Here is a 27,341-nt window from a genome sequence, read left to right as displayed (position 1 = left end):
CCTGTCAGCGCTCTATTACAAAACTTTCCAAACACAAATTAGCGTGCATTTAACAGAATTATTTAATACCTGCTTTAGGAAAGGATCCCTTCCAAAAGAGATGCTCCTGGCCCACATAGTCACTTTACCCAAACCAGGCAAAAAAACGACTGCATGCGCAAACTTTAGACCTATATCACTATTAAATACAGACACAAAAATTTATGCAAAAATTTTAGCAGAGAGACTAAGCCCACTTTTACCAAAACTTATTCACTATAACCAATCTGGCTTTATTAAAGGAAGGCAGGGCTCGGACAATTCGAGACACCTCCTGAATGTGATACACCACATACAGGCGCAGTCGAGAGAGGGCCTTCTCTTAGTGCTGGACGCGGAGAAGGCCTTCGATCGATTAAATTGGCAATACATGCTGGAGGTGATGAAGAAGTTTGGGTTCCCCCCGGCCTTCGCTACCGCCATTATGGCACTATATTCTCACCCGACAGCTAGCGTGTCCAACGCTGGATTTATATCCCCTCCTTTCGACATAACAAATGGTACTAGGCAGGGCTGCCCTCTATCCCCGCTCTTGTTTATATTATGCCTGGAGCCTCTGGCCCAACGCATACGCGACTCCCCAGATATCAAAGGTATAGACGTCGGAGATCAGAACCATAAACTCTCACTGTTCGCGGACGATATCATTCTAACATTATCCAGCCCCGAAACGTCCCTCCCACGGCTGATGGATCTACTCTCAGCTTTTGGAGCACTCTCCTATTACAAACTTAACACTGGTAAAACGCAAGCTCTCCCGATTAACATACCACATCAAAGGCAGGAGTCCCTATCGAGTCACTTCCAATTTGACTGGAGAGACGAGTACGTAGTGTACCTAGGAATAAAAATAACCAAATCCATAGCAACACTGATAAAATTCAATCACTACCATGTGTTGACAGCACTGAGACAGGAACTAGACAAATGGAGGGAAACGAGAATCTCTTGGTCTGGCCGTATAAATGCCCTCAAGATGATCTCCCTGCCTAAGCTGCTGTATATATTTAGGATGATACCTATCCAAACCCCTAAAAGTTACTGTGACAAAGTGCAACAGCTCTTCATGGATTTTGTATGGCATAAAAGTAGAGCCAGAGTAGCAAGAGGTGTTTTACAGAGACCATACGTGGAGGGTGGCATGGGCGTCCCTCAGGTGTGGATATACAGCAGAGCTGCTCTTCTGGCCCAGGCCATTAACCTCCATGCACCAAGCGGCAAGCTGGGGTGGGTGGATATGGAGAGACAACAAGTCCCAGGGGACCTCCTGACAGCGCACATGTGGACCCCCCCAACACTGAGACATAAAACCCCTGCCACCCTATACCCTACGACAACGGCGTCTCTAGCCGTTTGGGACATACTCAACAACATGAGAAATGTACCCACCAAATATCACAGACTGGCGCCGCTAGCAGCACTAAAAGCGGTCTCCCCGGAGCTCCCCATAACAGCATGGGTGACCCAAGGAATAACCAGGTTATCCCAACTGATTACTGGAGGCACACTGACTCCGTTTCCGACACTACAGGTGAAATATAAACTGCCGTCCAAATTTACATTCTCGTATCTCCAGATCAAAAGCATACTAATTTCACACGCCAATTATGCAACGCCTGACGATACCCCTGCAGGCAAAGAAATACAACACTTACTAGCCTTGTGCTGGACAGCCCCAATGAAACCCAAACTCCTATCTAGCTGTTATAGAGTCCTTGCGGCCCCTAAGGCTCAGACAACCATGGCCATGGTGTCACAATGGGAGAAAGAAACGGGAGAGATAGTCACACAGGAGAGATGGATCAAGAGGCTAAACGCACTGAAAGGTGTCACTAGATGCTATTCCCATAATGAAGCACACCGAAAGCTCCTTTATTGATGGTATCTTACACCAGATAGACTCAGCCATATCTATAAGACAGTAACTGCAACATGCTGGAGGTGTAGTCTAGAAAGGGGCACCATGTTACATGTCTGGTGGGATTGTAAAGTGATCCGACCCCTTTGGGAAGCAACAGCAAAATTAGTGGAGAGCCTCCACATTAGAGTCCCACGGGACCGCGAAGTGTATCTCTGGCTGGAGTTCCCACCGGGTATAACTTTTTATGAAAAGGCACTGGTGGCACATATCGCTTTGGCAGCCAGGGCACTTATAGCTCTTGGGTGGAAATCGAGGCTCTGTTCTACGGCATCAATGTTGGTGGACAGAATCAACCTTAACTACTCGTACGAACGTATGGCTGTCCTCTCCTTGGGAGCTGGCTCTAAAACGAGAAGAATCTGGGAACCATGGGAGGCCTTGTACCCCTCCAGCCCCCCATACCAAAATAGGAGGGATGAGGAATAGAAGCAGGAAAACAAAAATAATATAAATAAATAAATTAAAAAAAAGGGGAGGGGGGGGAACACAAAAAAAGAGGCTGAAGCACGGGTACCAATCTAATACTAGGAGCAAGAGGAGAGCTGATGCTTCAGCATAAAACTGGAGCCCACGTCCACATACTATACCACATAACATACCGAAATCCCTTTGTGAAAATTCTAAGAGGTCAACGTTCATAGGTTGTTTTTGTTTTGTTTTTTCTTTTTGGTTTTCTTTTTATTTGTATTCTTATTTTTAGTTTAATACGACTATGCATGGTAAGAAAACATCTGCATCAACTGGTATCAAAGACCCCCAGCTAGGGTGATCTAACATTTCCGTTTTAAGATGATATCCCCTGCAAGGGATTACATACAAAGGCCTCACACCTACGATATGCAGGAACCATAGGGGGTACTACCCTTCATACCTGATACAGAAGGAGATTCATTACAGAAAATATAGACATGACACCCACCAGATGTTGAGGCACACAATGACATAAATGTAAATGTTTATATCTCGATAAGTTATAATGTTGTTATTGTTCTGCCTCATGTTTTTAATGGTGTTACCGCTGTATCTAAATCTATACTCTGTAAACTGTAGCAATGCTAAGGTGAAATATTGCAGATGTCTAAACTGAACATAAAACAATAAACTTCAATTATAAAAAAAAAAAATATGCCTTTTGAAATACCCTGGGATGTCTTCTTTAAGAAAGGGTATGCCTTTATGGGGTATTTGGATTATATAGCCTGGTAAAATACTCTAAAATGGGACATGGGAACAGCGTAAAAAATGTGTTTGAAAAAAAACTAGAATGGCTGTGTCTAAAATGTGCCCCTTCCATGTCCACATATACCTGGCAAAGGTACATATGGGGGTATTGCTGTACTCAGACGACATAGCTGAGCAACATATGAAGTATTATACAGTCGTAGTACACATAAAGTTTGAAAAATATACTGTGCAAACTCACTTTGTGTGTCAAAAAGGCAGAAAAAACGCTTTTTACCACTACACTTGGTACAAGCTAGCGGAAAAATGATCCCACGCTAAGGTTCAAAATATGCCTTTTGAAATACCCTGGGATGTCTTCTTTAAGAAATGGTATGCCTTTATGGTAAAATAAGCTGAAATCCTATACATATTATGTACTCTATAAATCAAGACACATACATTAATTTATTTTGAATTACTTTTTCTAAGTTGGACATATTATGCACACGCTATTATTGCCAAAACTGTGAAAAACACGTTTTTTTTTTTTTTCAAATTTTGGGGCATTTTTAAGGGGTTAAGGACACAGCTTCAGAAGCTTGTCTTATGCTTAAGAACAAAGGCCATTTTTGCATTTTTTTGCTGTTTGTATTCAAACAAAATTTGCATCTCTGTCATTTATTGCACCAAACACATATTATACATCGCTTTTTAGAGGACAAACAGGACTTTAATTTGATGTCACATGTACATAGATACATTCTCATTAATTATATAAAAATGCCAAAAAAAAACACACATTTATTTGGCAGTTTTGGCAATAATTGCATGTGCATAGTATGTCCAGTTTAGAAAAAGTAATTCAAAATAAATTCATTTATTTGTCTTGATTTATAGAGTACATCATATGTATAGTATTTCAGCTTATTTTGAAAGCTACAGGTCACAAAGTAGAAGGACTAAAAAAAATTTCAGTTTGCAAAATTTTTAGATTTTGGTATGTTTGTCTTGTAGGTTTAGTAGCCATCACAGAAAACAAAATTGCAACCCAAATTTTATCGCCAATCTGCTAAATATTGGAGTAAAATTTTGTTTTTTCTTTATTTTGGCATATACACATATAGCAAGGATTTTGTAATGTGTATTTCGTAAAGCTGGTGTGTGCTATTCCTGCACAGAACCCCATATTGTGTTCAGCTACATCTGCTGAGTATAACGATACCCCCATTGTATGCCTTTGGCACTTAATATGTACCACTGTCATAAAAATCCCCAAATTATACTCCGTTACACCTTCTGAGTAAAACAATATTCCCACTATTTTGTGAAGTTACAGTCTCGTCTTTCCTCCAAGCTATACATGTTAAGATCCTTTAACCTTTCCTGGTAAGTTTTATCTTGCAATCCATGAACCAGTTTAGTAGCCCTTCTCTGAACTCTCTCTAAGGTATCAATATCCTTCTGAAGATACGGTCTCCAGTACTGCGTACAATACTCCAAGTGAGGTCTCACCAGTGTTCTGTACAATGGCATGAGCACTTCCCTCTTTCTACTGCTAATACCTCTCCCTATACAAACAAGCATACTCAGGGCCGCCACCAGAAATTTTGGGGCCCCTAACTCAGCTCAGGGTCTGGGCCCCCTGGGGCCCGCCTCCAAATACCGCCCACTGAGTCCACACACAGACACAAATGCACACACTGATACAAAAGGACACAGATACATACTAACAGACACACATACTGAAACAGACATACACGCATACAGGCATACATACTGACACACACATACTGAGACATACACACAGGCATACATAGTGACAGACAGACACATACTAACATACATACAGACACACATGCAAGAGGACATAAAGACACATACATACAGACACCGACATACATACATACACACATTCATACATACAGACACTGACATCCATACACACATACATTCATAATGGCATACAGACATACACAGACATACATTCATACATACATACATACAGACTGACATGCATGCATATATACAGACATACTGACAGACATACATGCATACAGACATCCATACACACAGACCTACGTTCATAATGATATGCAGACATACATGCATACTAACATACAGACATACATATATACATACATAGACATACAGACAGACAGACATACATGCATGCATACAGACATACACAAACATACATAGACAGACACACATGCATGCATGCAGTCAGACTGACATAGACATATCCAGACATACATACATAGACATACATGCATACAGACATACATGCATACAGACATACATACATACATAGACATACATACATACATAGACATACGGACAGACAGACATGCATAGACATACAGACAGACATGCATGCAGACAGACAGACATGCATGCAGACAGACATACATACACATACGTGCATCCAGACACACAGACATACATGCATCCAGACAGACATACACGCATACAGACAGACATAGACATACAGACAGACATGCATGCATCCAGACAGACATAGACATACAGACAGACATGCATGCATCCAGACAGACATATATAGACATACATGCATCCAGACAGACATACATAGACATACATGCATACAGACAGACACATACAGACAGACAGACATACATGCATACAGACAGACACAGACAGACAGACATACATACACATACATGCATACAGACACAGACATGCATACAGACATACATACATACATACATAGACATACATGCATTCAGACATACACATACAGACAGACATACATACATAGACATACATGCATTCAGACATACACATACAGACAGACAGACATACATACATAGACATACATGCAGACACACACATACATAGCTAAGAACCGTTCAGTAAGAAATCTAGCAAACATCTTAAAAGCACATGGCACAGTTTTTGCCCCTCAAAAAAATCACAAAACAATATTTAATTCACTAGTTAGATTCAAAATTGAGCAGTAAAGAAAAGCAAGCAATGTTTCATACATCCAGAATTTATGCTTCTCGGTAAATTATATCCTGTATAAGTATTGATTACAATTAATCTCTTTCACAATAATCAGTGAGTTTATATGCCATAATTAACATGGTTTAAAACAGGAGAACAGTGCAATGTAAAAATATGTTTAATATTATTTTACACTGTGCATTCTGTTTTAAATGAATCACAATTCATCAGAAATTGGGGCGATTCAACATACATACATGCACACACACAGCTCATTTCCCAGCCACCCTCCTGTCTCTTACCTTTCTTTGCAGGAGGGTGGCTGGGGCTGATGGGAGTAGTCGGCTTGGTTCTCCCTCATTGCCGCGCGCGCGCTCCTCCCGCGCGGAGTGAGCTAGGAGGAAGTGACTATTTCCTCCCAGCAGCACTTGCTGCGGCTGCTCTTTTTTTTTTTTTTTAAGGGGCCCGGTCGCGCTATACAACGGCCACAGCGCTGACCGGGCCCCTGAAGGAGGGGGCTCATCGGGTGGCCCTAAGTGTGTGGGCCACCCGATGGGCCCCACACGTGGGGCCCGGGCGGCCGGGCCCCCCAGGGCCGCCGGGCCCGTGACAACTGTTATGGTTGTCACCCCCTGATGGCGGCCCTGAGCATACTGCTAGCATTTCCAGCTGCTCTGTTACATTGTCTTCCTACCTTTAGGTCATCTGACTTAAAGGTAGGAAATAATTACTCCTAAATCCCTTTCCTCAGATGTTGAAGTTAGAAGGGTATCAAATATCCTATACTCTGTCCTTCGGTTTTTACGTCCAAGGTAATGGATCTTGCACTTATCCACATTAAATGTCAGTTGCCACAGCTCTGACCATTTTTACTTAAATAATTTGCCATTTGGCTTATACCTCCTGGAACATCAACCCTGTTACATATCTTAGTATCATCAGCAAAAAGACATACCTTACCATCAAGAACTTCTGCAATATTACTAATAAAAATATTAAAGATAATTTGTCCAAGTACATATCCCTGAGGTACCCCACTGGTAACTAGACCTTGCTTCGAATATACTCCATTGACTACAACCCTCTGTTGCCTGTAATTTAGCCACTGCCTAACCCATTCAACAATATTGGAATCCAAACTTAAAGATTGCAGTTTATTGATGACCCTTCTATGTGAAACAGTGTCAAAAGCCTTACTGACATCTTGGTAGGCAAAGTCTACTGCACCACCCTGATCTATTATTTTAGTTACCCAATCAAAAAAAATCAATAAACATAGAAACATAGAATGTGACGGCAGATAAGAACCATTCGGCCCATCTAGTCTGCCCAATTTTCTAAATACTTTCATTAGTCTCTGACCTTATCTTATAGTTAGGATAGCCTTATGCCTATCCCACGCATGCTTAAACTCTTTTACTGTGTTAACCTCTACCACTTCAGATGGAAGGCTATTCCATGCATCCACTACCCTCTCAGTAAAGTAATACTTCTTGATATTATTTTTAAACCTTTGTCCCTCTAATTTAAGACTATGTCCTCTTGTTGTGGTAGTTTTTCTTCTTTTAAATATAGTCTCCTCCTTTACTGTGTTGATTCCCTTTATGTATTTAAATGTTTCTATCATATCCCCCCTGTCTCGTCTTTCCTCCATGCTATACATGTTAAGATCCTTTAACCTTTCCTGGTAAGTTTTATCCTGCAATCCATAAACCAGTTTAGTAGCCCTTCTCTGAATTCTCTCTAAAGTATCAATATCCTTCTGGAGATACGGTCTCCAGTACTGCGTACAATACTCCAAGTGAGGTCTCACCAGTGTTCTGTACAATGGCATGAGCACTTCTCTCTTTCTACTGCTAATACCTCTCCCTATACAACCAAGCATTCTGCTAGCATTTCCTGCTGCTCTATTACATTGTCTGCCTACCTTTAAGTCATCAGAAATAATCACCCCTAAATCCCTCTCCTCAGATGTTGAGGTTAGGACTCTATCAAATATTCTGTACTCTGCCCTAGGGTTTTTATGTTCAAGGATTTATAGAGATAATAATAGTTTGGCATGATCTCCCTGAAGTAAACCCAAGTTGTCTTTCATCTTAAAATCCATGTGATTTTAGATGTTCAACAATCTTATTCTTTAACATGGTTTCCATCACTTTCCCCACTACTGGGGAATACTGACATGGTAAACTGAAAGCATGGTATACTAATATCAATCCTTAGCAGATATTAAAATTACGTAGATATAACCTCAGACGAACAACAATACTTGACGTATTACACCATGTCATGATTTATTAAAAAAAAGCCAAAATGGATAAACCATTGGTGAAAAACTGTGTGAAAAACAAATTACAACCTTACTACTTCCAAATAAATCAAGAGTTTACGTTGCAGGCAGGTGCTGCTAATCAAATGCCACTAATTAATTTATCATTGTGTCCAAAAGTAGATAAATGTCAGCGCTGTGCAACAGCCCCAAATAAGTGTTTGTGGGGAAGCTGGGTATTGAGGTAAATGTGTATGATTTCCACCTCCACAGCGGTGGTTTAGGAAATTAGGAGTATTCTGTGTAGTGATGTCGCGAACATAACATTTTCGGTTCGCGAACGGCGAACGCGAACTTCCGCAAACGTTCGCGAACCGGGCGAACCGCCATAGACTTCAATGGGCAGGCGAATTCTGGCCACAATAGTAATGGAAAAGTTGTTTCAAGGGGACTAACACCTGGACTGTGGCATGCCGGAGGGGGATCCATGGCAAAACTCCCATGGAAAATTACACAGTTGATGCAGAGTCTGGATTTAATTAATAAAGGGCATAAATCACCTAACATTCCTAAATCACAATGGATATGGATTGACACCTGACATATGACATATTGACAACTTGACATATGGATTGACACCTGTCCTCAGAGACCCTGATACACACTGACACAGAGCAGAATAGGGACTGTTCCCCCTACATAGGGTCGCTTGGCAGATATGGATTGACACCTGTCCTCATGGACCCTGATACACACTGACACAAAGCAGAATAGGGACTGTTCCCCATACAAAGGGTCACTTGGCAGATATGGATTGACACCTGTCCTCAGGGACCCTGATACACACTAACACAGAGCAGAATAGGGACTGTCCCCCCTACATAGGGTCACTTGGCAGATATAGATTGACACCTGCACTCAGGGACCCTGATACACACTGAAACAGAGCAGAATAGGGACTGTTCCCCCTACATAGGGTCACTTGGCAGATATGGATTGACACCTATCCTAAGGATCCCTGATAAACACTGACACAGAGCAGAATAGGGACTGTTCCCCCTACATAGGGTCACTTGGCAGATATGGATTTACACCTATCCTAAGGATCCCTGATACACACTGACACAGAGCAGAATAGGGACTGTTCCCCCTACATAGGGTCACTTGGCAGATATGGATTGACACCTGTCCTCGGGGACCCTGATACACACTGACACAGAGCATAATAGGGACTGTTCCCCCTACATAGGGTCACTTGGCAGATATGGATTGACACATATCCTAAGGATCCCTGATACACACTGACACAGAGCAGAATAGGGACTGTTCCCCCTACAAGGGTCACTTGGCAGATATGGATTGACACCTGTCCTCAGGGAACCTGATACACACTGACACAGAGCAGAATATGGACTGTTCCCCCTACATAGGGTCACTTGGCAGATATGGATTGACACCTGTCCTCAGGGACCCTGATACACACTGACACAGATCAGAATAGGGACTGTTCCCCCTAAATAGGGTCACTTGGCAGAAATGGATTGACACCTATCCTAAGGATCCCTGATACACACTGACACAGAGTAGAATAGGGACTGTTCCCCCTACATAGGGTCACTTGGCAGATATGGATTGACACCTGTCCTCAGGGACCCTGATACACACTGACACAGAGAATAATAGGGACTGTTCCCCCTACATAGGGTCACTTGGCAGATATGGATTGACACCTATCCTAAGGATCCCTGATACACACTGACACAGAGCAGAATAGGGACTGTTCCCCCTACATAGGGTCACTTGGCAGATATGGATTTACACCTATCCTAAGGATCCCTGATACACACTGACACAGAGCAGAATAGGGACTGTTCCCCCTACATAGGGTCACTTGGCAGATATGGATTGACACCTGTCCTCGGGGACCCTGATACACACTGACACAGAGCATAATAGGGACTGTTCCCCCTACATAGGGTCACTTGGCAGATATGGATTGACACATATCCTAAGGATCCCTGATACACACTGACACAGAGCAGAATAGGGACTGTTCCCCCTACAAGGGTCACTTGGCAGATATGGATTGACACCTGTCCTCAGGGAACCTGATACACACTGACACAGAGCAGAATATGGACTGTTCCCCCTACATAGGGTCACTTGGCAGATATGGATTGACACCTGTCCTCAGGGACCCTGATACACACTGACACAGATCAGAATAGGGACTGTTCCCCCTAAATAGGGTCACTTGGCAGAAATGGATTGACACCTATCCTAAGGATCCCTGATACACACTGACACAGAGTAGAATAGGGACTGTTCCCCCTACATAGGGTCACTTGGCAGATATGGATTGACACCTGTCCTCAGGGACCCTGATACACACTGACACAGAGCATAATAGGGACTGTTCCCCCTACATAGGGTCACTTGGCAGATATGGATTGACACCTATCCTAAGGATCCCTGATACACACTGACACAGAGCAGAATAGGGACTGTTCCCCCTACATAGGGTCACTTGGCAGATATGGATTGACACCTACCCTCAGGATCCCTGATACACACTGACACAGAGCAGAATAGGGACTGTTCCCCCTACATAGGGTCACTTGGCAGATATGGATTGACACCTGTCATCAGAGACCCTGGTACACACTGACACAGAGCAGAATAGGGACTGTTCCCCCTACAAGGGTCACTTGGCAGATATGGATTGACACCTGTCCTCAGGGACCCTGATACAAGCTGACACAGAGCAGAATATGGACTGTTCCCCTTACATAGGGTCACTTGGCAGATATGGACTGACACCTGTCCTCAGGGACCCTGATACACACTGACACAGAGCAGAATAGGGACTGTTCCCACTACATAGGGTCACTTGGCAGATATGGATTGACACCTATCATAAGGATCCCTGATACACACTGACACAGAGCAGAATAGGCACTGTTCCCCCTACATAGGGTCACTTGGCAGATATGGATTGACACCTGTCCTCAGGGACCCTGATACACATTGACACAGAGCAAAATAGGGACTGTTCCCCCTACATAGGGTCACTTGGCAGATATGGATTTACACCTGTCCTAAGGATCCCTGATACACACTGACACAGAGCAGAATAGGGACTGTTCCCCCTACATAGGGTCACTTGGCAGATATGGATTGACACCTGTCCTCAGGGACCCTGATACACACTGACACAGAGCATAATAGGGACTCTTCCCCCTACATAGGGTCACTTGGCAGATATGGATTGACACCTATCCTAAGGATCCCTGATACACACTGACACAGAGCAGAATAGGGACTGTTCCCCCTACATAGGGTCACTTGGCAGATATGGATTGACACCTACCCTAAGGATCCCTGATACACACTGACACAGATCAGAATAGGGACTGTTCTCCCTACATAGGGTCACTTGGCAGATATGGATTGCCACCTGTCCTCAGAGACCCTGATACACACTGACACAGAGCAGAATAGGGACTGTTCCCCCTACATAGGGTCACTTGGCAGATATGGATTGACACCTGTCCTCAGAGACCCTGATACACACTGACACAAAGCAGAAAAGGGACTGTTCCCCATACATAGGGTCGCTTGGCAGATATGGATTGACACCTATCCTAATGATCCCTGATACACACTGACACAGAGCAGAATAGGGACTTTTCCCCCTACATAGGGTCACTTGGCAGATATGGATTGACACCTGTCCTCATGGACCCTGATACACACTGACACAGAGCAGAATAGGGACTGTTCCCCCTACATAGGGTCACTTGGCAGATATGGATTGACACCTGTCCTCAGGGACCCTGATACACACTGACACAGAGCAGAATAGGGACTGTTCCTCCTACATAGGGTCACCATTTTTAGCCCAAGGCAGCTCATATCATCAGGCCTTTTTAAGTCGAATGTATCGCCCAGTGTCAGTCCCTTCGGGATCCATCCCTCATTCATCTTAATAAAGGTGAGGTAATCTAGACTTTTTTGACCTAGGCAACTTCTCTTCTCAGTGACAATACCCCCTGCTGCACTGAAGGTCCTTTCTGACAGGACACTTGAAGCGGGGCAGGCCAGAAGTTCTATCGCAAATTATGATAGCTCAGGCCACAGTTCAAGCCTGCACACCCAGTAGTCAAGGGGTTCATCGCTCCTCAGAGTGTCAATATCTGCAGTTAAGGCGAGGTAGTCTGCTACCTGTCGGTCGAGTCATTCTTTGAGGGTGGATCCCGAAGGGCTGTGGCGATGCGTAGGACTTAAAAAGCTCTGCATGTCCTCCATCAAAAAAACGTCTTTAAAGCGTCCTGTCCTTGCCGGCGTGGTCGTGGGAGGAGGAGGATTACTTTCACCTCTTCCCCTATTAGATTCCCGTTGTGCTGTGACATCACCCTTATACGATGTGTAAAGCATACTTTTTCATTTATTTTGCAAATGCTGCATCTGTTCCGACTTGTTGTAATTTGGTAATATTTCTGCCACTTTCTGCTTATACCGGGGGTCAAGTAGCGTGGACACCCAATACAGGTCGTTCTCCTTCAGCCTTTTTATACAAGGGTCCCTCAACAGGCACGACAGCATAAAAGACCCCATTTGCTCAAGGTTGGATGCCGAGCTACTCATTTTCCGTTCCTCCTCCTCAGTGATCTCAATGAAGGTATGTTCTTCCCCCCAGCCACAAACAACACCACGGGTACCAGATAGGTGACGGGATGCCTGTTGTGTTTGGTCTTCCTCCTCCTCCTCAAAGCCACATTTCTCCTCTGACTCCTCTTCCGCACAATCCTCTTCCAGCGTTGCCGCAGGTCCAGCAAGCGATGCTGATAAGGCTGTTTCTGGTGGTGATGGTGACCACAACTCTTCCTCTTCCTCTTCACGCTCATCTACGGCCTGATCCAGCACTCTTCGCAGGGCACGCTCCAGGAAGAAAACAAATGGTATTATGTTGCTGATGGTGCCTTCTGTGCGACTGACTAGGTTTGTAACCTACTCAAAAGGACGCATGAGCCTACAGGTATTGCACATGAGCGTCCAGTAATGTGGCAAATAAATTCCCAGCTCCCCAGAGGCTGTCCTAGCACCCCGGTCATACAAATATTAATTAACAGCTTTTTCTTGTTGGAGCAGGAGGTCGAACATTAGGAGTGTTGAATTCCAACGTGTCGGGCTGTCGCAAATCAAGCGCCTCACTGGCATGTTGTTTCGCCGCTGGATATCTGCAAAGTGTGCCATGGCCGTGTAGGAACGCCTGAAATGGCCACACACCTTCCTGGCCTGCTTAAGGATGTCCGGTAAGCCTGGGTACTTATGCACAAAGCGTTGTACGATCAGATTACACACATGTGCCATGCACGGCACATGTGTCAACTTGCCCAAATGCAATGCCGCCAACAAATTTCTTCCGTTGTCACAAACCACTTTGCCGATCTCCAGTTGGTGCGGAGTCAGCCACTGATCCACCTGTGCGTTCAGGGCGTACAGGAGTGCTTGTCCAATGTGACTCTCTGCTTTCAGGCAAGTCAACCCCAAGACGGCGTGACACTGCTGTATCCGGGATGTGGAACAGTACCTGGGGAGCTGGGGGGTGCCGTTGATGTGGAGCAAGATGCAGCAGCAGAAGAGGACTCAGCCGAGGAGGTTAGTGAAGAGGATGGAGTAGGAGGAGTAGAGGAGGTGGCAGCAGGCCTGCCTGCAAGTCGTGGCGGTGTCACCAACTCCTCTGCAGAGCCACAAATTCCATGCTTGGCAGCCGTCAGCAGGTTTACCCAATGCGCAGTGTAGGTGAAATACCTCCCCTGACCATGCTTTGCAGACCAGGTATCAGTGGTCAGATGGACCCTTGCCCCAACACTGTGTGCCAGACATGCCATTACTTCCTTTTGCACAATCGAGTACAGGTTGGGGATTGCCTTTTGTGCAAAGAAATTTTGTCCGGGTACCTTCCACTACAGTATCCCAATAGCCACAAATTTTTTGAACGCCTCAGACTCCACCAGCTTGTATGGTAAAAGCTGGCGGGCTAATAGTTCAGACAAGCCAGCTGTCAGACGCTGGGCAAGGGGGTGACTTTCTGACATTGGCTTCTTACGCTCAAACATGTCCTTGACAGCCACCTGACTGTGGGCAGATGAGCGGGAAATGCTCAAGGCGAGAGACGGAGTGGCGGATGGTTGAGAGGGGGCAAGGAGGACAGCAGTGGTTAACGTGGCTGGAGATGCTGGACCAGGAGGAGGATGGCGGCTTTGAGTTTGTGTGCTGCTTGTACTCATGTGTTGATCCCATAGGCGTTTGTGATGTGTGATCATGTGCCTACGCAAAGCAGTTGTACCTAGGTGGGTGTTGGACTTCCCACGACTCAGTTTCTTTTGGCACAGGTTGCAAATGGCATCGCTGTTGTCAGAGGCAGACACACAAAAAAAATGCCACACTGCTGAGCTCTGCAATGACGGCATTCTGGTGGTGGACACAGCATGCGTTGATTGGCGTGCTGTTGGGCTAACCCCGGGTGCCGATGCATGCTGTCTGACTGTGCCACTAGCTCCTTGCGACGACCTCCCCCTGCTTCCAACTCGTCTCCTCCTCCTCTCTGTCTCCCCATCTGAACTTTCGCCCTGTTCTTCTTCTTGCCGAGCGGGCACCCACGTGGCATCCATGGACGCATCGTCATCATCAACCGCTTCACTTGTATCTGACAACTCAGCAAAGGAAGCAGCAGCGGGTACAACATCATCATCATCACACCGTATGTCCATGTGTGTAATGCTGCCTGACTGAGACATATCCCTGTTGTCTACATCCTCTGGCAATAACGGTTGCGCATCACTCATTTCTTCAAACGGATGTGTAAATAACTCCTCTGAAAGATAAAGTTAATCGGCTGAGGTGCTAGTGTTGGTGGTGGCGGCAGGCGGGTGAGTGGTATCTTGAGAGGTGCCTGAAGCTAAGCTGGAGGAGGATGATGCGTCAAGGTTCCGAACGGAAGCTGTAGAAGATTGGGTGTCCTGTGTTAGCCAGTCAACTATGTCCTCAGAACTTTTTAAGTTAAGGGTACGTGGCCTCTGAAAATTGGGCATTATTCTAGGGCAAAAGGGAATCACAGCACCACGACCACGACGGCTCTGCTTATCTGCTACATATTCTGGACTCTGGATCCTTAGATGGAAAGTAGGATTTAAACACCGTCTTTTTTACTGTGTATGAGTTTTTTAAAGGATTTGGAGTTTTATTTTTACATGATATTAATAAACTGTGTTGCACTTTCTTTGCTTGGTTTGTATCTTTGAAGATACGTTACTGTGATCACTGCTGTTGGATACAAAGTTTACACAGAATACTCCTTTCCTAAACCACCGCTGTGGAGATGGAAATCATACACATTTACCTCAATACCCAGCTTCCCCACAAACACTTATTTGGGGCTATTGCACAGCGCTGACATTTATCTAATTTTTGGACATTCTATCACATAGGTTTGCGGAATAACCTTCTTTTTATATATTTTATTTTTATTGGATTTTTGTTCTTGTACGTCTTTCTCCACATTTCAAAAAAACAAAGTATAACATTGCATTATAACATGGTAGCATAAAATAAAAAAAGGACATAGTATTACAAAGAAAAAGAAAAAGAGAAATATATTGCAGTATCGCATCACTGTATACAGTCAATACATTATCAGTAACAATCGTATTTGGCCTAGATCGCATCAAACCTTCATATTAGTCATGATAAACATTTAACATTTTCTTTTGATGTCTGTGTTTGTGTGACTCCTTCAGTAGCAAAAGAATTATGTTCTGCTCTTTCCGGGTATTACCGTGTTTTTAGTCTATCATGTCTAGGTAGGTTACTTGTTGGAAAAGGAGGAGAGAATATTCCATGGACCTCCCTGTCTTTCCTAGTATTATTTCCTATCCCCTTCCTGAATTGCTTCCCTCCCTCTTGTTGAGTGTGATGGTTACTAGTCTTAAGCCTGTCTTCCTCTCAAGAATTCTTTCCAGGGTTGCCATATGTCTTCGTATCTGTGATATTTGTCTAGAGATCCCCATCTGAGTTCCTCCATCTGATGGAAGTGTTCTATTCTAAGATACCAATCTTTGTTAGTGGGCGGAGTCGTCGACTTCCAGTGATTTACTAGAGAGCTTTTTGCCGCCGTCAGCATGAAGTAGACGAGGGAGTGTTTGAATTTACGGTGTGGTATTTTGAAGTAGTATAGGAGGAGTGCCTCTGGGCTGAAGGGTATGGACGTGTCCGTCACTAGATTGACAGTGTTCCAGACCTCTTTCCAGAAGCCCGATACTTCGCTGCATGACCACCATATGTGTTGGAAGGTGCCTCTATCTGAGTTGCATCTCCAACACATGGAGGAAGAGTTGGAGTCGAATCTGTGTACATCTACCGGGGTGGTATACCACTTGGAAACAAATTTATAGTTAATCTCCTGTAGTGGTATACTAGAGTGTGTGTGTGAAAGATCGTTTGGAAGATATTCTTCGAATCTCCCTCTCCCAAGTCTTTGTCTAAGTGTTCCCTCCATAGTCTGGTAAAGCATGGCAGTTGTGTACATGTCTGGCTTTGTAACAATTTGTAACAAAGGGATGTCGGCTTAGAGGGCATTTTTTCTCCTGAGCACAGTAGTTCAAGTTTGGACCTGTCTCTTGGGGTCCAATTCGATAAGCCCTGCGCGGTCAATAAATGTTGCAATTGTTCATATTGAAATCTCTGCATGAGTGTAGGGTCCTTCCCTCCCGTCAGTAGTGTAATTGATGTTAGTCCCCCCTCTTTCACCACCTCGTCCAGTGTTATATTTGCCTTCCTGTGTTACATAGTTACATAGTTACATAGTTACATAGCTGAAAAGAGACTTGCGTCCATCAAGTTCAGCCTTCCTCACATATGTTTTTTGCTGTTGATCCAAAAGAAGGCAAAAAAAAACAGTTTGAAGCACTCCCAATTTTGCAACAAGCTAGGAAAAAAAATCCTTCTTGACCCCAGAATGGCAGTCAGATTTATCCTTGGATCAAGCAGTTATTACCCTACATTGAAAGATTATATCCTTGAATATTCTGTTTTTGCAAGTATGCATCTAGTAGCTGTTTGAACATCTGTATGGACTCTGATAAAACCACTTCTTTAGGCAGATAATTCCACATCCTGATTGTTCTTACAGTAAAAAAACCTTTCCTTTGCCTTAGACGACATCTTCTTTATTCTAGTCTAAACGCATGACCTCTTGTCCTATGTAAAGTCCGGTTTGTGAATAGATTTCCACACAATGGTTTGTATTGGCCTCGAATATATTTGTATAATGTTATCATATCCCCTCTCAGGCGACGTTTTTCTAAACTAAATAGGTTTAAATTTGTTAACCTTTCTTCATAGCTGATATGTTCCATTCCTTTTATTAATTTTGTAGCCCGCCTCTGCACTTTTTTTAGTGCCATAATATACTTCTTTAGAACAGGTGCCCAAAATTGCACAGCATATTCAATGTGTGGTCTTACCAGTGATTTATAAAGAGGCAAAATTATATTCTCGTCCCGAGAATGAATGCCCTTTTTCATGCATGAGAATACCCTACTGGCCTTGGCCACTGCTGATTGACATTGCACATTGTTGCATAGTTTGTTGTCTATAATAATTCCCAAGTCCTTTTCGTGTGTTGTTATCCCTAATTCGCTTCCATTAAGGGTATACGTTGCTTGTGTATTCTTTACGCCGAAGTGCATAACTTTGCATTTTTCAACATTAAATTTCATCTGCCATTTGAGTGCCCAGTCCTCCAGTCTATCTAAATCCCTCTGCAGCAAAGTAATATCTTGCTCACATTGTATTATTTTACAAAGTTTTGTGTCATCTGCAAACACTGAAACATGACTTTCAATGCTGTCTTCAAGATCATTTATAAACATGTTAAATAGAAGGGGTCCCAGAACAGACCCCTGAGGGACACCACTTGCCACCTCTGTCCAGCTTGAAAATGTACCATTAACGACAACTCTTTGTACTCTGTTTTTAAGCAAATGTTATACCCAAGAACAAGCATTTTCATCTAGACCGATTTCATTGAGTTTGAACACTAATCTTCTGTGTGGAACTGTATCAAATGCCTTGGCAAAGTCCAAATAGATCACATCCACTGCAACACCCTGATCTATACTTCTACTTACTTCTTCGTAGAATGCAATCAAGTTAGTTTGACACAACCTGTGCTTCATAAAACCGTGCTGATTTTTGCTGATAACCATGTTCTTCTCAAGGAATTCTTGAATATAATCCCTTAATAACCTTTCAAATATTTTACCAGCCACAGAAGTTAAGCTCACAGGTCTATAATTTCCAGGCAAGGATTTTGAACCCTTTTTGAATATAGGAACCACATCTGCCTTCCTCCAATCCTCCGGAACACTTCCTGAAAGAAAAGAATCTTGAAAGATTAAAAACAGAGGTTCATTTATTTCTACACTTAGTTCCTTAAGTACACCGTCAGGCCCTGGAGCTTTGTTTATATTAACTTTCTTTAGTTGCTGCAGCACCTTGTCTTGAGTTAACCAATTACAATTATTCTGCAAGTTTTTAGTAGCAATCATTTGCACATCTATTGCCATGGGTTCTTCCTTAATATATACAGAGGAGAAATAGTTATTTAAAATTCCTGCCTTTTCCTGTTCATCTCCCTGTGGTGACAGTAGTAAACCCCTTTTCCCTGCTATGAAGAGGGGATTGTTCGTAATAGGGTAGTTCGGAGATGGTGTTGGAGCTATGTCTGGGAAATTGTGTACTTTTTTCCAAATTCGTATGGTTGGTGTCACCGTCGGGTGTGGTGGTGTCGTCCAGTCAGTGACTGATGTCAGCATCCATGGTAGTGCCTTCAAGGATTCCCCTATCTGAGCCTGTTCTATTGTGACCCATATTTTGGAAGCAGTTTGGTAGGACCAGTCTATGATACGACCTACGTGTATTGCCTGGTAGTACAGCCAAATGTCCGGTAGGGCCCCCCCCTCCCCCATCCCCCCCTTCCCCCCCATCTCCTTGGGTCTAGTGAGTATATTATATCTTATTCTTGGGCATCTTTTGTCCCAAATAAAGTGTGTAAATAAAGTCTGAATCTTCTTAAAAAAGGTTCGCGGGATGGCAATGGGGAGAGCGTTCAATAGGGAGTCTAGGGAGGATATTCATTTTTAGAATGTTTACCCTCCCAAACCACCGGAAGTGTGGTTTATTCCAGGATTCCAGGTCCGCACTGACCGCTCCCAAGATTTGTGGGAAGTTAGCTCCATATAAAAGTTTATTGTGGGGAGTGATATTGACTCCTAAATATTTGATAGACTTTGTCGCCCATTTAAATGCATATTGTGATTGTAGTCGTGCTTTGTCTGTATCTGGTAATGAGATATTCAGTATTTCACATTTATCAACATTTATTTTAAAGTTTGATAGAGCACTGTATTCGTCCAAGAGGTCTAACAGTGTGGGAAGGGACTTGAGGGGGTTAGAGAGTGTAAATAACAAATCGTCTGCGAATGCAGATACTTTGTACTGGTGTTTACCCACCACTATTCCCTCCACACCTGTACTGTTCCTTACTGCATTCAGCAGAGGTTCCAAACCCAGAATGAATAGCAACGGGGACAGGGGACACCCCTGTCTTGTGCCATTTGTTATTTGGAAGGGGTCGGACAATATTCCATTAATTTTAAGCCTTGCCGAAGGGTGAGAGTATATTGCTTGGATCCACTGCATCCACTGTTTCCCAAAGCCTAACGACTCCAGCGTCGACAGGAGGAAACCCCAGTCCACCCTGTGGAACGCTTTTTCCACGTCAATAGCTAACAGAATGCAGGGGGCTTTATTTCCATGAGCTCCATGAATCAGGTCAATGATCTTCGTAGTATTATCTTTGGCTTCTCTGGAGGGGACAAATCCCGCTTGGTCAGGATGGATTAAGGTCGGGAGCATAGGTTTTAATCGTAGTGCCAACATTTTTGTGAAGATTTTTATATCTACGTTAATTAACGAGATTGGCCTATAATTAATGCACATGTCAGGGTTCTTCCCGTCCTTGTGGAGAAGGGTGATATTGGCTTCCAGGCTGGGTTTAGGGATGGGTTTGTCTGGACCCATGGAATTAATTGCATGTTGTAGGTGGTGGCCAAGTTCCTTCAGAAACGTTTTGTAATACGTAGCTGAGTAACCATCTGGGCCTGGACTTTTGCCCGAGGTAGTCGTTTTGACTGCTTGTATGAGCTCAGTGGAGGTAAAGGGCTCATCTAGGGACTTGGTTAGTGCTTGGGGCAGTACTTTGTCAAATTTATCAATTAAATATGCCTTGATCATGTCCTTGTCCTGTGAGGACTTCGTTATATTATATAGTGAGTGGTAGAACTCCCTAAATGTTTTAGCTATCTTTTCGTTTGACTGTACAATGTTGTTATTCGTCGTTTTGATCTGGGTAATGTACGTTCTCTCCTGCCTACGCTTTATTGCGTTGGCCAAAAGTTTACCACACCTATTTCCTTGGGCATAAAATAATTGTTTAGTCCACATCAGTGATTTTTTTAGCCTTTGATTGTAACAGAAGGGTTAGTTCAGACCTAATGGATTAGAGTTTTTGGTGATCAGATTCAGACATAGTTTTCTTATGTGTCTCCTCCAAGTCTTTTATATCCGTCAGTAACTCTGTCTGTCTCTTAATTTTCGTTTTTTTAAGAAAGGATCCCCATTTTATTAATTCCCCTCTTACTACACATTTATGTGCCTCCCACTGGAGAAAGGGGGTTGTGTCTTGTGTGGTATTGTCTTGGAAGTATTGGGAGATGGTTTTGGCAATAGCCTGTTTTGCTCACAGGTCATGTAGAATGGTTGTGTTTAGCTTCCACTGGCCTTTACCCTGAGCTAAGGAAGGAATTTTAAGTTGTATATGGACCGGAGCATGATCGGTACAGGTGATATTGCCAATAGATGCCGAGGTTACTAGTGAGAGATCTCTATGTGTGGTGACGAAAAAGTCTATTCTTGTGTAGGTCGAGGCCGGTCTTGAGTAAAATGTGTAGTCTTTTGTGGTGGGATGGAGTGCTTTCCAACAGTATACTAATTGATGGCTGTGTAGTAGTCGTTTGATTTGTGTTCTGGTCGGTTGTAGATGGTTAGGGTGTAGGGCAGTGCTGTCCTTTTGGGCGTCTATAGATATGTTAAAGTCGCCTCCTATGATTAAGGTCCCTGTGGTGAGTTGTTGGACTTTGTTTAATATTCTACGGAAGGTGAGGCATTGTCATGTGTTAGGAAGGTAAATATTCACCAGGGTGACAGGAAAATTGCTAATCAAGCTCTGTAGAATAATGTATCGGCCTGAGTCATCCGCATAGTGGTGGCAGTATACAAATGGTATCGTGGCCCCTATCAGAATTGCAACCCCGCGAGATTTGCCATGTGTAAAATTGTTGTAATAAGCTTGGGGGTACTGCCTGTTGGATAGTTTGGGTGCCGCAGGCCCCTTAAAGTGCGTTTCTTGCACGAATACTACGTCTGCTTGTAGTCTATGGAAATCCCTGAGTGCCATGTTTCTCTTTTCAGATGAGTTAAGTCCCCAGACATTGTATGAGAGTATTTTTATAGTATCTATGAGAGGTGAATGTGTCTTGGAAGAAGTCATGGTGGCATTTCTTGTGGCCCTGGTTAGTGTCAGGTGACAGTGAGGCGTATGTGCCTGGCGGTGTGTGCAATATAAAATAAAGAATTGACAGATTAACTAAACTGAAGAGTAGTAGAACTTGTTAACAATGAACTTGTAAAAATGTGACTTCTAGGTCTCGAAATCACGTATTACAGTTAGTATCTTCACTAACTATATAGGAGTCGGTGCTTAGTTTCTTGCGCCGTCAACCTTAGTAGCTGAGTCGGGAATGTGTATCTGATATTGTACAGAAGTTAGTGCACCGCTCGTAACCGTATTCGGTTACGTGAGGTATTAAGTGTGTTGTTTCGTATGAGCAAAGAATAAATTGTGGCCTCCAAACGCATTTACCTGTTGGAATGTAAATTTGTGTTACGGTTCTCCGCAACCGTTCGTAATTACACTTGTGTTCTGGCGCCGCCAAACGCCTAAAATAACGTATTTGGGTCTAAAGGTGATTTTCTCAGTGAAGTACACCTTCTAAGCAGAGCTGTACGTTCTATATATATATATTTATTTTTTTACATAAATGAGCAATTCTCATAACACGTACAGCTGAGGAGCTCCATTACTCCTACACTAACGTATAAAGAAATATAAAGTAATATAAATGCTATCCCCCCCATTACCCTTACTGAGCTTATTAATCTCCTACAATGGGTGTTGTTAAAGCAACATATATAGAAGGAAATTTAGCCCTTCTCAACCCTCTGTCCATCCCTATTTGACCTGATCCCCCTCTTATTTAGTGGATGCAGTACTGCATCGGGCCCCTTACATTAAAGCGTGGGGAACTGTATATGCCCATTTCCCATAATATAACATAACATTAGGTGAAAGATATAATACTTGCGCCTTCAGGTGTAAGCGCCATCTGATGCCGTTCCATTCGATGTTACATTAAGTCTTTATCTGAGTCTTGGGGGCTTCCCTTTGGGGAGATGAAAAAAGTCTCTGGAGTGAGATAGGACTCTTCTTTGGTGGGTGTCTCGGCGGGTGAGTAGTGGATAGGTCATAAGTTCAAGGTATAGAGCGGCCAATTGGTTGGTGTGAAAGGCAGCCTTTTCCCGAGTGTTCTTCTCCTCTCCGTTGTACCTCTCCATCGAGAGCGTTGTGGTAAGGCTTGTATAGCTCCTTGTGACCAGGAGTCATACCAGTCCTGGATCTCCATATGTGGAAGATCAAATGCCTTTATGAAATCTGGCACATCTTGCATTGTTGGGATGCTGTGCTGTACCCCTTGGTGTGAGGCGGTTAGGGAGAATGGATAGCCCCAGCGGTAACGAATGTCTTTGACCTGTAGAGCTTGGACGATAGGCCTCAGGGCTTTCCTCCCCTGGAGCGTTTGCCATGCCAGGTCTGGAAGTATTTGGATTCGGGTATCAAACATAGTCAAGGCTGGTGAATTTCTTGCCTGCTTCAGTATGTCCTCTTTTAGGGTATAGTAATGGATCCTGCATACTATGTCCCTGGGGGTCTCTTGCGATAACCCTCTGGGTCTTGCTGCTCTGTGCGCCCTGTCCAGCAAAGTCGGGGTATCTGGGGCACGTTGCAGGATATTATTGAATAAGGCTTGGATTATATCTTTAACATTTTCTGAGTCACCTTGCGCCTCAGGTACACCTCTGACACGGAGGTTATTTCTTCTGCCTTGATTGTCAAGGTCTTCTGTGTGGCGCATAATCTGTACTAATTTAGACTCCTGTGCATCTTGTCTTTGTTCAAGATTATGTAACCTGAGTTGCATGTTGTCTCTATCCCCTTCTAGGTCTCCCACCCGGAGCCCTATCCGGTGTACCTCTGTGGTGACAGAGGATAGTCTCTCCTGCATGGAGGATTCCAGCTTTGCCAGCATGGAGGCCATGTCCTCTTTTGAAGGTAGGTTGTGTAGCATCTCCTGGAGTGATGTATTTCCAGCCGGGTAGAGAAAGTCAGAGCTTGCTGGGCTCGCCGGCGGGGAAACACGTGGCGAAGATGGCGGCGCCTCTGTGTCCGCCTCCGCTAGCACTCTCACCTTTTCACAAAATAGCGTTCAAGATCTCCAAGTTTTTTGCTGGAATTGGGACCTGGAGTGTCTTGGGAGGGTGGTTGCTTCTTTTTATTGCCCATCTCGTGGTTAATCTGTCGTTTGGCGGCTATATTTTGCTCGGTGGAACGGGAGCTCTGCAGAGATGCGACCGTTCACATGAAGAGTCAGGCCACACCCCCAAGTTTGCGGAATAACCTTTTATGTCTGACAGCTAAAACATTTTTATCTTTGGACTTTAAATATCTGGTGTCATACAGACGATTTAATTTTATATTGCGCTTTTTTGTTCTATTTTTTGGAATTTATCATTGTGATTACTTCTATAAAAGCTGAAGTTTTAGCAGTTTGATGGTCTGGAACATTCAGGTATGTGTTAACTCAATGCAAAGGAGGAGAAACATCAGCAATGATCTTAGAGAAGCAGTTGCTCAGATGTACTTCTTCTATTGCTCCATGGTCCAGTACCGAGACTCAGTGGGAACTAACCTAACTAATCTATTGTGGTTTCTCTGAACCTTTGCCCATTCTCAGAGTTCTCATATTCTCTGTTTTTTGTTGCAATGCATTAACTTAGGCTCTTCATAAGTTAAGAGAGTGATCCACACATGGACCCTGTGCTCAATGTTCTAGAGGGCTATTGTAGCGGAGCCCTAGTCCTAGCAGGGACTTTCCTCCACTGGCTTCTCCAACATACACTCAGGTACAAGTAGAATACTCCAAGGGAGAGCCAAGCACGGTACAATAATCCAGATATCCCCCACCTCCTCCCCAGCAACTGGACGACACTCAGCTCTGGGGGTATAACTGGTTTTAATGGAGCCATACACTGCCTTTTATGTGAATCTCTATGCAAGGGGTTTTCAATTACACATTCTAGGGGCATTTCCCACTCGACCTGAGAGTAGACTGAGACAAAATACACAACATAATTACATTAGCTCTCAGGTCCAGAAAAAAGTCCAATAATAATCACCCCAAAACATACAGTTCCCCAAAAGATACCCCCTTAAGTCCTATATCCCCGGATAGCTTGGATCTGAGCTCCCAATATATCTGTAAAATGCTCAGATTCCACAAACGCACCCGAAACACTACAGGTGTATAGTTTAGACTGACCGCACACAAGACGCCTGTCCAAAAAGGCTCCATGAAATCAGGCTGTGTTGGCTGTCTCTTTCAGGAGTATCAAATGGACTAAAACCAACGCATAAACTGTTCGTACGTACATTCATTCTTTGTCTCTTGTTCGGGAGTTTGCTCCACCCGAACACCACTCTGTTCGTCTGAATATCCACGAACATAACCAAAGCCTTATTCCGCTACAATTATCATCTAGGTTTGTGGTATAACTACATTTATTGATTGTTGATTATTTATTTATTTTTGCCTTTCGCATTCTTTCTTTGCATATCTTTTTCACAGTTTTTGCTGAATTTCTGTTAATCCATGTGCATGAATTTATATATAAAATTGTGCTGGTACATACATTGATTTCCCAGACAAAAACTCCTATAAACGCCTATATATTATATTCATATATTTTCATTTGTACATGTAATTGTGTATTATATGTTTCTTTAAAGTTACATCATTATTTGAAAGAAATTAACTATGTTCACGGCTCATATTTTGATGAAAATGGAGAATTTATCTTTTACTTCTTGGTTAATTATATTATTGTAAAGAAATCTCAAACACGTTATTTTGTTGTGGGCAACTTTACACCGTGGGCACCTGAGGATCAGCAACTTATTACAAACTTACAAACTATAATTTGGAAGACCCCCAACAAAAAGGTTAGAGATGTTTACTTGCTTTTTGTAACTAGGATTATTTTTATGATTAATATATATCATATATATAGTAAACATCCTAAGTTTAAACATTGTCATAGTTTTAGTTTTCTAAAGCATGGTAATAAATATTTCAAATATTTTTTTTGTTTTCTTTTGGAAATTGATTGTTTACTTAAAATCTGGTGGGCAAGCTTAATAACCATTATGTTGTAAGTACAGATATGTAGTGCATCTTCCATGGTTGGTCGCCAAGCAGATTCTCTGTTAGGAGTTAAAATAAAGATATATACACCCAAAGTGTACACACAAGGTATACCTAAATATAGTGGTACAGCACAGGTTTAATTTATCTGTGAAAATAAAAATAAACACATAGTGTTTTCTGTTTCTAACCAGGTATTAGTAAGGACAAGGTGAGAGGAATAGAACTCACAAAGCAGGGGCAGTGCCAGGCTCTGTAGAATCAGCATACAGGGTGCCTATATAGGCCAAACGACATGGTATCAGGACAGAAATGCCAGATAGAAAGTTAAAATAACACATTTATTGAATAAAAATAAAAGTAGGAACTGTAGGACTAGAGTCCAATAGTTTACGCTGTGTACATATATATATAGTAAAAATGAAAATCCAGCGCACTCACGTATCTACTAAACTATCTACTAAACAGTTATTTTAGAGTTGTTAGTTTTATTAAAAACACCTAATCTAGGCAAAAAATATTGGGGGTTTAGTTACATTATATGATCATACATTGCATAAGCCTGCCACAACGCCAATGTACCTCATCTTTGGCAGGTCCTACTCTGTCTGCTAAATGAGCTACTCACTTGGGGAAATCCTTCCATCTCAAGTTCTCTGCAATACAAGGCTTAAATAGGGTCCTGATGGGGGGCGGAGCCTAGCTGCGAAGCGGAGAGGTCGCATGGCGCCGAAGCTCCGGAGAAATCCTTACAGTTTTAGTAATATCAGACCAGCAAAACCCTTTAAAAACGGCACAAAAATCGACAAGAGGTGGCAGACCAGACATGGGTCGGAAGTCTAAAAAGCCGAAACCGGAGCAGCAAGGACATAACCACGATATCGGGGCAATGTGGAGGCAAGCGCTCGGAGCACCAGGGCCCAAGATGGCCGCCCTAGCCGACACGTACTCTGACTTCTCCGATGACATCTCCCTCGAGGAGGACGAGCTCGTTATGCCAAAACCACCGGCTGCTACTACCAAACCCCACAGCCCAGACGGGGAGCCGATCACAACCTCGGTATTAAAGTCTCTGCTGGCCAACCTACAGTCCACGCTACAAGGGGACATAGCCACCCTCCGGGTGGAGTTGCAAGGCATAAACTCGAGGCTGGGAGCCATGGAAGTCTCCTCAGCAGCTCACAGCACGAGTATCACCTCCATGCAGAAGGAGATTACGCACCTACAAAAACAAAATGCAGAATTTGAACGGCGGTTC

This window comes from Pelobates fuscus, chromosome 1, assembly GCF_036172605.1.
Source record: "Pelobates fuscus isolate aPelFus1 chromosome 1, aPelFus1.pri, whole genome shotgun sequence".
Classification (NCBI taxonomy): domain Eukaryota; kingdom Metazoa; phylum Chordata; class Amphibia; order Anura; family Pelobatidae; genus Pelobates; species Pelobates fuscus.
This window is presented reverse-complemented; position numbering follows the sequence as displayed.